This window comes from Anolis carolinensis, chromosome 1 (genome assembly GCF_035594765.1).
Source record: "Anolis carolinensis isolate JA03-04 chromosome 1, rAnoCar3.1.pri, whole genome shotgun sequence".
Lineage (NCBI taxonomy): Eukaryota > Metazoa > Chordata > Lepidosauria > Squamata > Dactyloidae > Anolis > Anolis carolinensis.
The window spans coordinates 169,573,499-169,591,327 of record NC_085841.1 but is presented as its reverse complement, the minus strand read 5'-3'; positions in this window follow the sequence as shown (position 1 = coordinate 169,591,327).

Here is a 17,829-nt window from a genome sequence, read left to right as displayed (position 1 = left end):
GAATCGTGGCACAGTGATTTTTTTTACATGTATGAATCTTATCCAGATAGGGTTGTTGTATGTCTTTCGGGCTGTGTGGCCATGTTCCAGAAGCATTCTCTCCTGACGTTTCGCCCACATCTATGGCAGGCATCCTCAGAGGTTGTGAGGTATGCCTGCCATAGATGTGGGCGAAACGTCAGGAGAGAATGCTTCTGGAACATGGCCACACAGCCCGAAAGACATACAACAACCCTGTGATCCCGGCCATGAAAGCCTTCGACAACACTTATCCAGATAGCTTGATATACTTAGCCAGACAATACCAAAAGCTGTGCTTTCTCCAGCTAGCCAGAAGGAAATGTGTTTTGTCTTCTCTGAGGAAAAGGATGCAAGATTCTCCCTTCCCCAGATCTTCCCCAGATTATAAACATCTCCTTTCTTTATTGCTAGTAAAGCTAAAACAACCATAAAAAATAATTACATCTGTGACAAAGCACAATAAAGGCCAGATCCTCAGCTGCCATAAATCAGAATAAAGCCATTAGCTTTCAGGGAATTATGTTGTTGATTTACATCAGATGAGGATCAGATACTATGGCTTTAAGGACTTATCTCCCTAATCATTAAAGACAGCTAGAAAATTATATTTAGCCACAACCGGCAAGCTAACCTTGTGTCATTGGACTGTATTTGTAAATTTCCTGAACTCGTCCATCATCAAAATTTAATTAACCTCAAACCAAAATTATATAACACAAACTACCACTGCCAGTCTTTCCATAGTAGATTGAAATCTAACAAGCTTGTTTGTTGAGGCTGGAAAAAGGATGACATGCGAATACATTGTGGCTGATAACAAAAACTACTAATTAACCCATGGAACTCACTGCTATGAGATGGTGTGGGGACAGGAAAGTGGGGGCTAAAGTCAAAATGAGGTGCCCACAAACCCAGAGGGAGGCTTAATCAAGGAATGGGTGCTATTTATTTCAATCTGGTACTTGTATGGACCTACTGAATTTCCATTCCTAGCATTCCTCCCCACTGGCAATGGAGGCTAAAGCTCATGGGAGCTAAGTTCAGTCATATCTGGGGGACTACAAAATTCTCACTCTCAGAACATAAAACCCATCATGCCATAAATTTTGGTGCAAATTTCAATAGATCCTTTTCTAATTTATCAAACTGGGAGGATATAGAGAAGTTGAGTAGCAGAAATGCTTAGAACCAGACATATTCCATAATTTTGGATTTGGAATACTTGCCTAAGTTAGGACCCAAGTCTAAACATAGGATTTACACCTTCCACACATGGCCTGAAGGTAATTTGATACACAATACATTTAATACTTTTGTACATGAAACAAAGTTTGTATGCACTGGACATCAGAAAGCAAAAATGTTATATTGCAACCACCCATGTTGACCATTTTGGATTTGAATTTGGAATTTCTGATAAGGAATGCTTAACCTGTATTTGTGCTGAACCTGTATTCTCACTCAACAGAGGAAGGCTAGTTTGCTCAGAGCTTTTTTGGACTACAAATCCCAGAATCTTCCAGTCAGCGTGATCACTGGGAGTTTCAAACCCCAAGAGTGGGCATCCCTCCCACAGTTTAGATGGTCATTTCCTGTTTGGAGACAGGTTAGTTGGCAAAAACGCTCCCAATTGCAGAAGAATTGCTAGCCATTTGGGGAACTAAAAAGTCTCCCTCTCAAATTTGGCAAAGATGGTATATAGCCCCAACTACTCTCCTCAGCAGCTGCCTATTTTTGCAAAGGAAGCTTCCTTACACCTCTTGATGACAACTCATTTTGCTTCTGGTCCTTCCATGTGCTTTGTAAAATGTTTTATGAAATATGGGTTTTTAGGACTTCTGATACAATTCTGAAAGCTGTATGAAAATATTGAAGGAGATGAAGATAAAACAAGAAAGCCTAGCCCAAGAGATGTCAATACTGCTCTTGTGGGAGCTGAGAGTGTCCAAGAAAGATGCTCACTTGCCAAAACGCAGCAGAAAGCCATTGAGACAGCCTGGAAAAGTCAATGATTCACATGAACATTCCCAGAATCCAAGCTTGGCTACTGGGGGATTCTGGGAACTCTCATCCCAAGTATAAATTTTTCCAAGTTCTGCCTCTGAGACATCCTCTGCCAAACACATTCTGGGAGCAGGAGAGAGGACGGAGAAGTGAGGCCAGACTTCAAATGGTGACAATACAAGTACAATGGACAATGAGATATTTGTCAACTACTGTGTTATATCTTGCATAGTTTTATATCATATATTTTGTAGATTGTCCTGCTCACAAAATGAGGAGCACAGAGAATGTGCTGAACATATTTTCCCCAGAGGCAACAAAATAGATTCCAAACTATGCACCAAAGGGATTTGTGCTTTTTGGGGTGGGGCGGCAGAGGGGAGCATATGCTATTGGCAGTTGGCTGGAGCACAAAACCCTGGAGGGATAGTTCCTGTGTGTTTAGACAACGATCGCTCCCATCCTCTTAATTTGCAGATAACTTTGGTATGCCTCGCTTTGCTATGCTTGTAACAGTTAATGCATTTCCCCTCCCTTTGGCTATTGCTTTCGTCTTGTTTGGCTGCTTGACTTCTGCTTCTCATTCATCATAATGGGACCCATCCAACTGACAAGAAAGAAGCCAGTGGGATTTTTTTATCCTGAGTTTCGTATACTAAGAACAGTACCTCATCATGGGAGGAGTCAATGAAATGAAGTGGGATTAGGTTGCATGGTCAAAACCCTGTTTCAGGATTTTGACATGCAGAATTACTATAAAATGAAACAGTGTTACTTAAAGTGTGGACCAGTGCCAGTCCATGAGCCATCAATTGTTAGTCTGCAGTGGCACTATCTGCAGAAGAGGAGAACAATGCTGGTGTCCCAATCAAACAGCCCAAGAAACCTAGCACAGAAACCAATTCTGCAGACTTGGTGTAGACCAGCGGTTTTCAACCTGGGGTCCCCAGATGTTTTTGGCCTACAATTCCCAGAAATCCCAGCCAGTTTACCATCTGTTAGAATTTCTGGGAGTTTAAGGACAAAAACATCTGGGGAGCCCAGGTTGAGAGGCACTGGTGAAGACAGAGGGACCAGTAAGAGAGGGAACCAACAGTTAGCATCCTTTTAATGACATTGCATGTAGTTCCCTGCATAAAATTTGTAAAGTCTCGGGAGTATTTGCGGCTGTTGCTGCTTGTTGATGCGGAGGGAAGGGAGCGACAATTTAAATACTGATATTGAGCCTCGTCTGGACTCCTGGAGGAAATAAAAGGAAGGTGGACTCCACCTTCAGGGTCACCCTCATTTTTCCTCTCACCAAGCCAGGAACAGCTGCTTCTTTGTCCTCCCTGGTAAGTAGCAGCATCTTCTTCCAGAGCTTGAAAGTTGCCAGGGCAAGGGGAGGATACAGAACCATATTGGCAAAACGTTACACTCTACCTGCTTAGTATCCTAGAGACATTTTTTGAAATAAAACACAACCATAACTTTTGTGATAACAGCTGTAGAGCCTTGGTGAAGCATAGAAGACAACTCCTGATACTTAGGGACCCACCTGTTGGCTGGTAGGACACCATATCCTTCTTGCCTACCACGGAGAAAACCATGAAATCATACAAAGCAGGCAATTTCCCAACAGTCCTGTTTATCTTTAGGATCTCCCTTTAAGCTTTCTAGAAGGAGAGCTGGTCCACCTCTAATATCCTGAAATTGGCACCCAGCGTCTTGGCCCTTCATTAGCCAAGATCCTGCAATTATATACTTATCCCTTCCATCATAGGGAATCCTCTATGCTTCATTCACTTGCAGAGCTCAGGTAGTGTTGTATTTCAGCATCAATGTCAACTTTTGTGGGTGGCTGTCAAGGTAGTGGAAATGGTCAACAATTTAAGCTGTATTGCTGGCATTGCAAAAAGACTGGTTTGTGACTGGTTTGAGAACTTTGGTTTCTTTTCCTCCACTGCTCAGTAGGCTTGTGCATTTCAGGTAAATTTCTATCCATTTATTCTTACTGGATACCAGAAACCCCCATATCCGTTTTCCAGTGCCTCCTGAAGATGGGCATGCTGCTGAATGGGCATTTTCATTCTGCATCCGAAGAAAAGTCATTTTCAGCCCATTGCATGCAATGGGGAACTTATGAGGCTCCCCTTTCCCCTAAGAGTCTTCTCTTTCTCTCCTTCAAGGGAGCCTGGGTGTCAGTAACGAAGTTAAGAAAGCACCCTATCCAGCTCATTACGGGGGGAAGTCTCACAGGCTTCCCTTCCATATGCTTAATTAAGATCAGGATTTTAAAAAAAACATCAGACTCACCACTCTTTCTGGATTCTTTCCCTTTGTAGAAGAGGAGACCGGGCTTAATGCTTCTTAAAGCTGTTCTACTCTAAAAGAGAGGCATGTGCATGCATGCGCTTTCTCTCCCAGCACTATGCCACACAGCTTTCCAAGGCATTTTAAGGAGGCCCAGGGAAGGAAGAGCGATGATGACATGCAGCTCAGTGGAGCTATCCTCCCTGGAGCACCTTAAAAATCCCCTGTCTTGCCTGCAAGGCTGCAATCTCCTTTCTGCTTGGGGTTTTGCTTCCTTAAAGCTGTTTCTACTTTCTACTCTAGAGGAGAGGTAGGCTTCTCTTTTTGTTTGCTGGGATTACTATTCTTAATAATAATTATTATCTTTAAGAAGTATTTTCTGAAGAAGAGGAAGGGAAGGAGACAAAGAAGCTAAAAGAGTGACTCTCCAAGCCCCCAAACACATGCACACACTCCACCCACCATCCCTCAGTTCCTCAACTCCCAGTCTGTCTCAATAAATTTTTAAAAATCAGGAAAATCAAAAAGATTCAATTGTGATGACAAATAAGGGAAGAGGAGCGAAAATCGGCTCCCACTTGCTTTCATGTTGGGCGGGTTTTTGCACTGGGAGGGCCCTTCCCGTTACATGCTCCTAAAGATACCGAAGGTATCGAAGGAAAACAGATCAGTGCACATCTCTACTGCTCAGCATTAACCTACAAACTGGGTCTTCAGCAAGTGAAATTTTAAGTCTCTTAGCTTAGTGCTGCCCATGCTGAATAGATAAAAATATAGAGACAAGAAGAATAAGGATAAACCTGCCTCCCTCTCCCAGTCCTACAACAATCCTGATCTGGAATGAGTTATCATTATGATTCTTTTGTCTGCTTTTTCAAAGATTGATGTAAAGCAACTGTTTAAGGGCCCTTCCAGACAGACCCAGGATCTGATCCCAGGTTTTAAACTGAATTATATGTGTTCCCACTGCTAGATAATCTGGGATAAACAGAAAACCTGGGATCAGATCCTGGGATATAGGGCTTGTCTGGGAGGCCCCTAAGGCAACAGACAGATTGGGTCTTAAATGCAGTTTATGCAATCCATTCTTACAGAATATCTCTTCATGAGGGAAAAACAGGGGAGTCCCCATAATATTTCTATAGCTGAACTAAATGCCCAGAAGCATTAGGAAAAAGAAAATGTCAAAAGTCTCACAAAAAATAATAATCCAAATGTAATTCAGAGTATTCTGCTCCAGAGCTGCTCAGATTCCTTCCCACCTTTCTGAGCTACACTTACTCATAATACACTGCACTGACATTATATTGATAGGCACATGTCACTTGCCCAAAATTCAGATTGGGAGTTGGGACTGTTTGTTTTTTCCAGTCTCTTTCACAAAAACATCTTTCCATTTCAGTTTCTTTCCATTTCTCATTTTTCCAATCTGAACATCAGTTTGTTATGAATTTTGAGAATTTTTTCCAGTCTTAAATTTGGTTTGCCTTGAAAGCTGTGATTTTTAAAAAAAAGGATTACAGGGAAAATGGTGTACATTTATTGTTTATATTTATTTCTGTCCACACATTTTACATTGTTTGTTTGTTTTGGGCTTAATATATGCTTGCTTTGCAACTGGATGCATCTCTAAATGCTATTTTCAGTCACATGTGTCTTTGTGGCCATTTTTTCTGCATTTTTCTATCCTGGTATTTTAATTGGAGGATTCTATTGGGAATACTTGAAGTGTGCATTTCAAAAGATAACTTTACAGTGTGCAAATCAGTTCAAATGTATGAAATTTGGCAAGCTATCCTTCAGGCCTGAACTAAATTTCTCATCCCTCCAGTGAAATACTATAGGTCAACCCTGTTTGAGCAGAAGTTTATCACATCAGTAGGGCTGTCTCCCTTAGTCTGCTAGTTGACCCTATTCATGAATATGGGAAACTGAAGGGTTAGAAGTGAAGGTCCTTTGTGTGATTTTGGTGTTTTGGAGAACCAATATGATGTTTTGGAGAACCAGTATGGTTTAGTAGTTTGAGTTTTGGGCAACAACTCTGAAGACCAGATTCAAATGCCACTGTCTTGTGTGTAATCCTGCCCCAGTTCACCTGGCTGGACAACCATGCAGAAATGCAAAAGCTGAGGAACAGCATTTGTTTTTATTAGTAAAAAAAAACTTTTAAAATTCCTAAAAATTGTGGGATGTGTGGATCTTGAAAGTTGGCAAGAATGATGCCCTGCTTCTGCCCATGTACTGTCGCTTTGGAGAAATTCCAAGGGATACCTTTTTGGGTTTTTTTGTAAAGGAGATTTTATTTCTAGAAACTAGGAAGAATTTTCTTAAAATCAGTAGATGACCCAAATGTTCTGAAACTTGGTGGGCTTGCAGTGGTAAATGTGCCATCCGGGTGTGGCCATTTTCATCATTAGAGTCCTAAAAATGTCAGAAAGAGGAGCCTTGGAAGTGCCTCCATTGCTGCCAATAGGCCAGATCTACCCGGAGCAAAAACAGAGCTTCCAGCTGATGGATTGATAAAAGATGTTCTCCATTTGAAGAGTTGTTTTTTTAGATTTGTTTCTAGCTCAAAATGGTTAGTAAAACTTGATAACTCATTAAATTGTTTGTAACTTTTTGTGTAATTGTGACATGTTGACATTGTGAATTTTTTTTTGCTTTAAAATTGGATCTAAATTTGGGAACACCTTATATTCATAGACTCACTGAAGCCAAATTATTTATGCCTTTCTGAAGTCCCATTTATTTCAGTAGTACTATTCTATGGAGAACTAAGTTTGGATGCAATTTACATTGATGCCAAACTTGACTTAAGCAGCGTTTGAGGAGTGCAATTCGAGTAAACCCTGTGTCGTTTTTGATTTCTAATTTTCAGGTGCCCTATTCTGTTCTTTTTTGGGAGGGAAGGAACTGCCTGAATTCAAGAGGGTGAAAATACTGTATTTGTGGGGTCACCATCTTGCAAAGAACTAAGTGAGGGGCTGTTTGTGCACTGGTGGTAATAATCGGTAGAACTTTATGGCCCACCCTTTCAGGGGGTAAGAGTTTCATTCATGGGTGGTTCGCTAGTTACAAAGTGATTTCCAATTGTGTTCATCTTTTTGAAACAACCCTTTGGAACTCCTTCCCCAAGGAGATTAAAACAGCCCCTTCTTTGTCATCCTTTTAAAAACAGATCAAAACCTTCCTGTTTAAGCAAGCCTTTGCGGATGAAATATAGTCTGAATGGATAGGAAGGCCAACATTTATCAAGCTGAGCAAAGTGCAATATGATCCAATGAGACTCTACAATAATGTATTTGGTTTTAAATGTTTGTTTATGTTTTATTTTATAGGTGCTTTTGTGTATTGTATATGCTGATTGTTTTGGACTTGTATTGCTTTTAATATGTTGTAAGCCACTTTGGGTCCCTTTGTGGTAGAAAAGTGGCATACAAATAAAGATTTATTATTATTATTATTATTATTAATATTATTATTAACTATTTTTAGAAACCTAATTTTTTATCATTCTGCCCCCCCCAAATGAGATCATCCCTCATTAAATTACAATCATAATGCAATTTCCTTAAGATAATCTGTAAAAAAAATCAATCACAAGATCTAGCTAGTAAGCAGTTGCTTTTGAGCAGTTTGCAATAGTCTCCTTATTGAAGAGGCCCAGAAGAAATGACAGCACAAGTCTTCATCCTTTTCAAACTTTCTCTTGAAGAAAAGGGCAATATGATTTCCATCTCTTCTCTTCCCTCCCACTTTAATGTATTATACATTTATATATTTACATTCCACATTTTACATTAATTCATTAATGCACATTTTACAATGCAAAAAATGTTCCCAAGCTAATTTTAGAAGTCGGGAATGAGCATGCCAAGGATTTCATGACAGCGCACAGATGTAACTGAATCCTTACAGATGCAAAGGAAATGTGTAGCATAAAGTTCCTTCTTCCAGGATCAGGCTTTGGTTTCTATCCCAGTTTCTGCTCTTCCTCTTAACACCAGTACAGCTGACCTGAATCAAAATAAACAGGAGGTAGAAGGGAACTATAACCAAATGTTAAAAGGGCAGAGGGATTATTTTTTAACAAAGAAGAAGAACTACATGATATTCTGGACCATCTCCATTTTTCTCTTTTGCTTTTCTAAAGAACAGATTAAATTTCAACCACAAATGCTACACTCTAGCTGTAGCTTCTATTTGTCCAACTCTGATGCAAAGGGATTTTGCATTTTTGCTCTGAGGTATGCGGTAGGAACAGAAAGATTTTGGTTTGGAATGAATCCCTTATCTGAATGTATTGCATTGAAACTGGGATCTTTGAAGATAGTCTGCCTAGATAAAATTAACACATAAGGGTTTGTTAGTTTAATTTCTTCATGATGCCTCTTTAGAATAAAGGAAAAGGTGTTGTGAGTCTTCATACACAGAAAATTTAGCCAAAAAAATTGGGAGTCTTTAACAAATGTGATATTGAATGAAGTACAGCCATGGATCATCACATCAGTTCATTTCCATCCATTACTGTTGTAGTGTAGTGATTTCAGCAGAAACCATGGATAGTGGGTCCATGCCTGGTGAGCTTCCACTAAACCAGATTGGCCAGGACTGAGAGCAAAGCACTCCAGGCTTGAAGGCAAACAACAGAGGTTTATTATATTACAGATTGGCCAAAAGGGATGCTGAGTCACCGCTTGAAAATGTATAAGCATTACACAGAGAAATGCATGGCTTTAATACAGTGGTTCACCACCTGTGAGTCCTCAGGTGTTTTGGCCTACATCTCCCAGAAATCCCAGCCAGTTTACCAGTTATTAGGATTTCTGGGAGCTGAAGGCCAAAACATCTGGGGACTCACAGGTGGAGAACCACCGCTTTAACGGCTATTCAGACTTCCTGCGTCTCCCCCTGTTTGGCTGAGAAATGAGCCTGCTAGAGTCTGCACCATGATTGGCCAGCGGGATTCCTTCTATTGGTTTTTATTTGTGCATACTCTTCCATGCATGCAAACCCACTTCTTCAAATGCAGTACAGAATAATATTAGGGCTTTGAGTATGAGGCATATTTTAATGAGAATGTTATGGAAGTGGGATAGATTGTATTAGAATCCAAAAAGATGCAAATCATATCCCTTGCCTGATATTCTCAAAGACCTGAGCAGTGTGACAGAAGTCTTTCAGATCTTTATAGTGTTGATGTGTGAATGCAATAAATTTTCTTACCATCGCTGAGAAGCTTTCCTCTGTTACATGTAGAGCAGTGAGGACTCTTATATTAAGTACGTAGGGTGGATGAAGCCATTATCTTTGTTCAAACTTTGTTATTTGTTTCAAATTTGTAAATATAATTTAATTCAGCTGTTTCTCTTTCTAGTCTTCCTTTGTAATTTCCCTGTTCAAGGATGACAACCTACCAATCTCTCTGTGTATCCAAAAAGTTAAAATGTTCCACATTTGGTTTTTGGATATTGCCATTATAATGCCAGGTTTTTGTCCATAAATATCATCCTGTTTGTGCAACATAGAGCGTAGAGGGACAATGCTGGTATAGGATGGAATATATCATATTGGAGGAAGGAGAAATAAATGCACTTCTGATGTTGTAGGTGCCATTTTTTTAACATTATAATATTGTCCCCAGAATAGATGTGGGGACAGAGTTGGCATCTAGGTTTGTAGCTGGACTCTTGTTCCTGTGTTACAATCCATATTATGTACCAGGTTGTGAGTGAGTAGTTTGATTAAAATTTGGAGGCTAACTGTTGGCCAGTAAAGGCCTGCTTCCCAGAGATTATGAAAGGGGTGTGTTATTCTCCAAAATTGGTTATAGTTCTTTGCTGATGCATTTGAGTGGCCTTAGCTGAGGAGGTGACCACTAGGAGTATTCTGTCATTTGAGTTTTTGGACTGACTGGTAGCAGATGATTCCTAGGTATTCATTTTGCTTTATTTTGTTTCTTCAGCTCCTTAGGCAGGCTTTGTAATTTGAGAAATGCCTGTTGTAAATCCAAGAATTTAGAGTGTCTGCCTTGTGGGTCTGAGCAAATGCAGTTATATCAGAGGACTTGGCAATAATCAATAGATTTGGCAGTGGGTTCTGTGTGGAAACTGGGGAATTGTAAGTATGTGTGATTTTCAGTACAGTGTTGTGTTTAAAAGTCAATTGTGCAGTTGCTCGGATGTGCCAGGAAAGTGAATTTGTTGTGTGGATTGTTCCAGCTCAAATTGGTGCTAGGATGCAAATCTTGATAGAACTTCTCATTGAAATTCTGTAGAACTTCTCAAGCGAATGCTTTCCATGTGGCCAAATTATAAACACATACTCATTAAAGTAGAGGAAAAATGTGTGTCCATACGCTAAGAAAGCATTGGTCCAAGTCAGCCATGATATTTCCGTATTGTGGTGCCACGCAGGTGCCTACCACGACTGATTCAAAGTTGTTATGAGTAATAAATAAAAAATAGCAGAACTTGATGGCTCGGTCTGCTGAAGCTTCATTCAGGATGGTATTCTTGGTGGCTTATAGATGTTAGTATATGAGGATTCCACATCCATAGTCGTTAGGATGTTGTCATCTTGGGGGCTGTGGATGGACTGTATTTTCCAAGCAGTGGCAGATAAAAACTTTTATAGTGCTGGCATTTAAGAACTTTTCAGTAGGTGATGCAGTATACAACACAGACAATTAATTTTAGTGCTATACTATAAAAGGCATTTAATAATGTAAACCTTTTATTGAGAATCCATGCTTCTTTCCTGTCTGCTTGTGGTGTTCAGTGGTTTAGATTCCTGCAGGCTCATAAACTCTCTGGGCAGTCATGGGCAAATAATCGCACTCTCCCAAGACTTATATGTATTACAACCCTCCACTGATTTTATACCACATTAACTGTCATGGCTGGAAATTGCACTATGGTGTGGCGACAGAGTCACAGAGTCATAGAAGCATAGGCCTCATGGGCTATTAAGTCCAACCCCTACTCAATGCAGGATCTCCCAGCAGGGAGCTGCCCAGCCTGTTTTTGGAGAACATCGGAGAAGGAGGCCTCATACCTCTCTAGGCAATTGATTCCATTGCCAATCCTCTCTTACGTTATTAAACTCCTTCAAAGGTTCAATTGAAACCTACCCTCCTGTGGCTTCAAACCATTAAACCTGTGGCAGCTCTTAAGATATTTAAAGCGCAAGATCATGTTATTCCTGAGGCTTCTCTTCACCAAGCTGAACATGCCCAGCTTCTTCGACCTTTCCTCATATGGTTTCTTCTCCAGATTGCTTATTATCCTTGTTGCTCTTCTCTGGAAGCAAGCTTAGAAAAATACTTTTTGAAGTACAGCTCCCATAATCCATCAATTAGTGGGGGAGGGCTTGTTGTAATCCAAAAACTAACTTTTACAAGCTCTAGAGAAGTTATATTATTTCCTCAAACGTCTGTGAGTAAACAAGAAAACATTCTCCACCAAAATTTTAACTCATACATCTTATGGAGGTAAAGTATCAATTTTCCTCTTGCATCCCCAATCCCTTTTTTCTTTCCTCACTTTCTCACTTTAAGATGTAAAGCCCTAGGGTCAAGGATTGGACCCGTGCTGCCAGTGCTCCCCCTGACATTCATGGAATTAGAATCATGGAATTAAAAGTAGCCACAAAAGTCAACTGGTACAACCCTCTCAAAGACAAGAAGACACCTCTAAAGCAGAGAGATGGCATCCAACCTCTGTTCAAAGATGGCAAAAGTCCACCAAACTTTGAGGCAGTCTATTACACAATTAAACAGTTCTTCCGTTACTGTCCTATTATTGGGGCGGAGGCCACAAGGGAGTGCTATAGAGAGAAGGATAGTCCATTTTATGGGGGTGGAGGGTAGGTTGAAGGAATAAAATCACTTCCCCTTGTTTTCCTGTTATTCCCCCCCACACACACACACACACACAATGTCCCTGTCATAGAAACAACCCTTGTTTATGATATGGGAAGGGGAGTAACCAGCAAAAATGGGGGGAATTGTTTTACTCCTTCAACCCCCCCCCCCCCACACACACACACACATTAAATGGACTATCCTTCTATCTCTAGCTCCCCTTGTGGCCTCCACCTAAATAATGGGACAGTACCGTTCTTCCTAACATTTAAATAAAATCTCTTTTCTTGTAATTTCAAATGATCAATTGATTTTTTTTGCCTCTGGAGCAGCAGAAAACAAGCTTGCACTATTTTTTAAAACACTAACCCTTCAAATATTTAAAGATTGCTATCATGTCCCCTCTCAGTCTTCCCTTTTCTCTACACATACCCAGCTCCCTATGCTGTATCGTATAAAACTTAGTTTTCATGTTATGTGACTACAATTCCCAGCATCCTTTACTACTAGCTTTCCTGGCAAGAGCTCAGAGAGTTGCAAGCCAATGACATCTGGAGAGCTATGCTCGTGTAGTCTCTTCTGCCCAGGATGGCATAATTTGATGTTGCTATTTGATGTCAGCTTCTGGAGAACTGGCAAATGAAACCATCATGCATTACAAAGTACATGAATAGATATTTTAAAAGTATATATGTTTTTGTCTTTGGAAAAATAGAGTGCATGGCATCAAATGTAAAATTGTTTGCTTAAAATAATGTGTAAGTTATTTTTGCAAACTGTCATACTCTATCGAGAGCCAGTGTGGTGTAGTAGTTTGACCGTGGGATTACAACTCTGGAGATCAGGGCTTGAATCCGGGCCATGGGAACCCATTGGATGACTTTGGGCAAATCACATTCTTTCAGCCTTAGAGGGAGGCAAAGGCAAAATCTCTTTGAACAAATCCTGCCAAGAAAAGTCTGGGATAGGTTTGCCTTAGGGTCACCATAAGTTGGGAATAATTTGTAGGTTCATAACAATAAGAATACTTTATTAAAATAGTCAGATAAAATAAAATAAAAAGACGTCTTGAAAGATGTGTGGCTGTGACAACTAGAATAGTTGGGGAAAGTCTGCTATCTGTTTTAACTACGTCAATTTTCAATTTTCCCACCTTTTCTGCCCACTACCTCACCCATTACCACCAATCTTTCAAACATAAATTACTGAGTGTTGTTGAAGGCTTTCATGGCCGGAATCACTGGGTTGTTGTGAGTTTTCCAGGCTGTATGGCCATTTTCCTGAAGCATTCTCTCCTGATATTTTGCCCACATCTATGGCAGGCATCCTCAGAGGTTGTGAGGTGTATTGGAAACTAAGCAAGGGAGGTTTATATATATCTGTGGAAGGTCCACATTACTGAGCCCTGTGCTGGCAGTTTTTGATGTTCCTTTGCTGCCACCCAGTGGTTGTCCACAAGATAATCTGAAGAGGCATTACACAGAAAATTCTACAAAAGCAAAACTAGAGTTGTGATTAGTTTTTACCACGCTTGACTTTCACATCAAAATTTGTTCTTCAAAGGAAGCAGGTTTGATTCCCTTGAAGCGAGTCATGAGCTTTTTTTTTTCTTCTTCAATGGAGTTTTAAAAACAAAATGTGTGTGCCATTCCTATTTGTGCTCACTGACAGTTACAACTCAAAGCAAAAATGAGAGCCACATGTGGAGATAGTAAGGAGTGAGTATTATTATTATTGCTTGTGCCATTCCCAATACAAGTGCCACAAAAAGAGATGCGTGGAGCAAAGTTGATTTATTTATATATTTATTTGTGGTATTTCTATACCACCCTTCTCAACCCCGAAGGGGACTCGGGGCGGTTCACAGTGTTGGCAACAATTCAATGCCCTCGATAAAAAACAGTATAAAACATCAACGTTGACCCTCCCCTAATAAAACATTAAACATTATTAAACACATCACATAAAATAACATCATATATCACACAAAGACATAGCCATGGTCTGTAAACAGTCCTTGGTCATTACACTTTCAACTTTCACCTTAACTTTAAACATTCCTATGATGGGCCGAACACCTGGTTCCACAGCCAGGTCTTTCGTTGTCTCCTAAAGGTCAGGAGGGAGGGGGCTGACCTGATCTCTCTCAGGAGGGAGTGCATCAGCCGTGGGGCCACCACCGAGAAGGCCCTGTCCCTCGTGCCCACCAGTCCCACCTGTGAGGCCGGTGGGGCCAAGAGCAGGGCCTCCCCTGAAGATCTTAATCTACATGTTGGTTCATAGAGGGAGATATGTTCTGACAGGTAAGTTGGACCAGAGCTGTTTATTGTACATTACAGTTTTGTACTGATCAACTGATTGTGCATTATACATGTGCCCAAACATACAGGGAAATTCAGAGCTTGGTAAACTCCCTTATGAACTAGAACTTCATGAATCTCACCAGGAAGGCCATGCTGGCGGGGGATTTTGGAAGTTTCAGGTCAAAAAGTAATGTTCCAGGTTTTGAATAATATTTCCTTCCTCCCTCCCTCCCTTTCTCTAAGGATACATCTGTACTGTAGAATAGAATAAAGTAAAACAGAATAGAATAGCTTTATTGTCATTGTGCTATAGCACTATGAAATTAAATGCCTTCCCTGGAAAACACCACAAAACAACACACCCCCACCACCACAATCCAGCCCCCAATGCTACGTCAATGCGAAATCCTGGAATTCAGCATAGCCACAGCTCTAGGATAAAAGTTATCCTTCAGTCTGTGTGTCCTTGTCTTTGTCACCCTGTACCATTTGCCAGATGGCAATGATTCAAAAAAGAATATGCTGGGTGAGATGGATGCCCAAGAATGCTCTAAGGTTGTGGGAATTAGAAAGTTCTTGCAAAGAGGAGAGGGGGCAACCAATGGTTCTCTGTGTAGAAGTGGTGACCCTTTGGGGTGCCATAATAATAATAATAATAATAATAATAATAATAATAATAATAATAATAATAATAATCTTTATTTATACCCTGCCACCATCTCCCCATGGGGACTCGGGGGGGCTCACAATGTTACAAAAGTAACAGCGCAAATACACCAACAATATACACAGTTTAAAACACAAGAAGATAATAAAACAGAAGTTAAAACAAAGGTTTATACAACAGTAATAATATCAAACAACCACCAATGCCATTCAGTCAACTTCAAAGGTGGGGGGGGGGCTATAGCAGCAATATAAGATAAAATCATTAGATTAAAATACTCCGATGAAAGGAACCTAATAGCATTCAGAATAGAATTATAATGAGACTGGTCATCCAATGGCTGTCTCTCCTTCCTATCTGCCACTGTGTAGTTACCAAACCATGCAGTAGGTTAGGGCACTCTCTATAGCACAGCAGTAGAAAGTCACCAACAGTTTTTCATTCAGTTAGTGTAGTTTGACCCTACTTTAACTGCCATAGCTCTATGCAATTGAATCATGGGAGTTGTAGTTTAGTGAGGCATGAGCATTATTTGGCAGAGAAGGCTAGAGAATTTATAAAACTACAACTCCCATGATTCCAGAGTATTGAGCCATGGCAGTTAAAGTAGTGACAAATTGCATTAATTCTAATTGCACCCTAGGTGGCCTGTTGTGGGAAGATAACAAATACAAGTGTATTTGTCTTTGACATATAATGCCATCCCCACCCCATCCCCACACACACATTTTCTTTCCCATCTGTTCTTTTTGAACAGATTATACCCCTCAATTGTTATATTCCAGTCATAGGAATCATCTCATCAATTCTCTTTTACCTATAAAGTCATATTCCCGCACTAAGACTTCAAGGTCATCTTGTTTCACAAACCCTGTATATTAGTGCACTGGCAGCTAAAGCATTATTTGTTCTCATCATTCTACTGTGAGTTCCCATTCTCGCCTTCAGCTTCTCCTCTAGAATTCACATCCTCGTGTTTAGAGTTTGGTTTTGGATAGATGCTTAAGCTATGGTCTTCAGCACAACAATGATTTAATTCAAAGCCCTCTTGATCCGATTTGCATTCTTTTGCCAAACACATTGCGCCCCATCTCCACCTGTAGCCAATAGTCCTTCATTTAAGAAGTGAAGATGGTCCCAGACACCAAATATCTCCTGTTGGCCCATCTGCATAGCCATTCATTCACCTACAGTATCCTTCTGTCTTTTTGTGACCCTCTATCTTTTGGTGATATAATTGCCTCTAAACTCTTGATTCTTTTGCCCAGAACTTCGTAGTCTAATGTGACCTGCCCCAAGATGTTCTCTGTAGTGTTGTTGATCCCATATGAATAAAAAGAAAGAGGTTCTTTTCTGTTTTTTCCTCTGTTCTATCCAGGAAGTCCTCATGTTCTCTGATGTGTTGATGAGTCCCATTGTGCATTGGCCTTCTCTTTGAAGAAAGTTTGCACTAGCTGCAAGTGTTGTCTGTGAGGTTTTTTGGCAAGAAGGCAAACACTGCTCACACAATTGTAGCTGACAATGAAAGCTTGTTCTTCCTCCGGTTACTTTTTTACCCTTTTTAGCTGTAATAATTCTTACTGATATGACGCTAGTTTTGTAAGGGGCCGGGCTTAGCACAGCAGGTTAAACCACTAAGCTGCAGAAAATCCTGCTGAAAGGTTGGCAGTTCAAGCCTGGGTCGGGGTGAACGCCCGTTGACAGCCCCAGCTCCTGCTCACCTAGCAGGTGGAAAACAGAAATGTGAGTAGATAAATAGGCTTTAAGCAGAAAAGTAATAAAAGGTGCCCATAAGGACATGCTGTTGATTCCATCAGGAGAACGTCTACGGATGACAAAAGCTTCTCAGAATGGAAGATGGAGAGATAGAACCCTCCCGGTCGCCAGAGTCGAGCAGAGCCTCCAAATGTCAGAAATGGGAAAAGATGGAAAAAGCCTTTACTTTTGTTTATGTATTGTCCTTCTTAACTGTATAACGGCATTGAATATTTGCCGGATATGTATTCTGTAATCCGCCCTGAGTCCCCTTGGGGAGATAAAGTGGAACATAAATAAAGTATGTTGTTGTTGTTGTTGTTATTAGCCTCAGAGACTGAGGTAGCAGTTATATAGTGATGCTAGCTCTGCCCCCAAGTAAATCAGTGACTTGCTTGGGAGTAACTCCTACACCCTTAGACCATGTGCTCAGGGAGAACACATGATCAATTCAAAAGCAACCAAAGTCAACACACACTTTTTAAAAAAAATCCATAATCGAAGACTCAAGGATGAACTCGAAAACACCAGCTCATCTTCAGAGACTCATAGGAATGATACTCAAACTATGATATAAGAAGCATACAGGAGCGTGGTTTAAGAATCATTCAAATTAGGTCATAATTATAAGCACAGTTTTCAGCCCACAATGAGAGAGTTCATTGTGAGAGTCAAACAACTAACTGGGATGCAAGCTGCTTGTTCTCTATGGAATCATATCACGTTCATGCACTTGCTCTGGAGGGAAGGGATTTCACCAGTTTAAGGTAGGAAATGAAGAGTGTTTATGTCCTACCTGATGGTGATTGCCAGCACACCACCTGTTTCTTTCAGCTATAAGTAAGATGGCTGTGCCATTCTGAACTATGACCAAGACTTATTTAATGAAGCAAAACTAACTACTGCTTAACAATAGTACATGA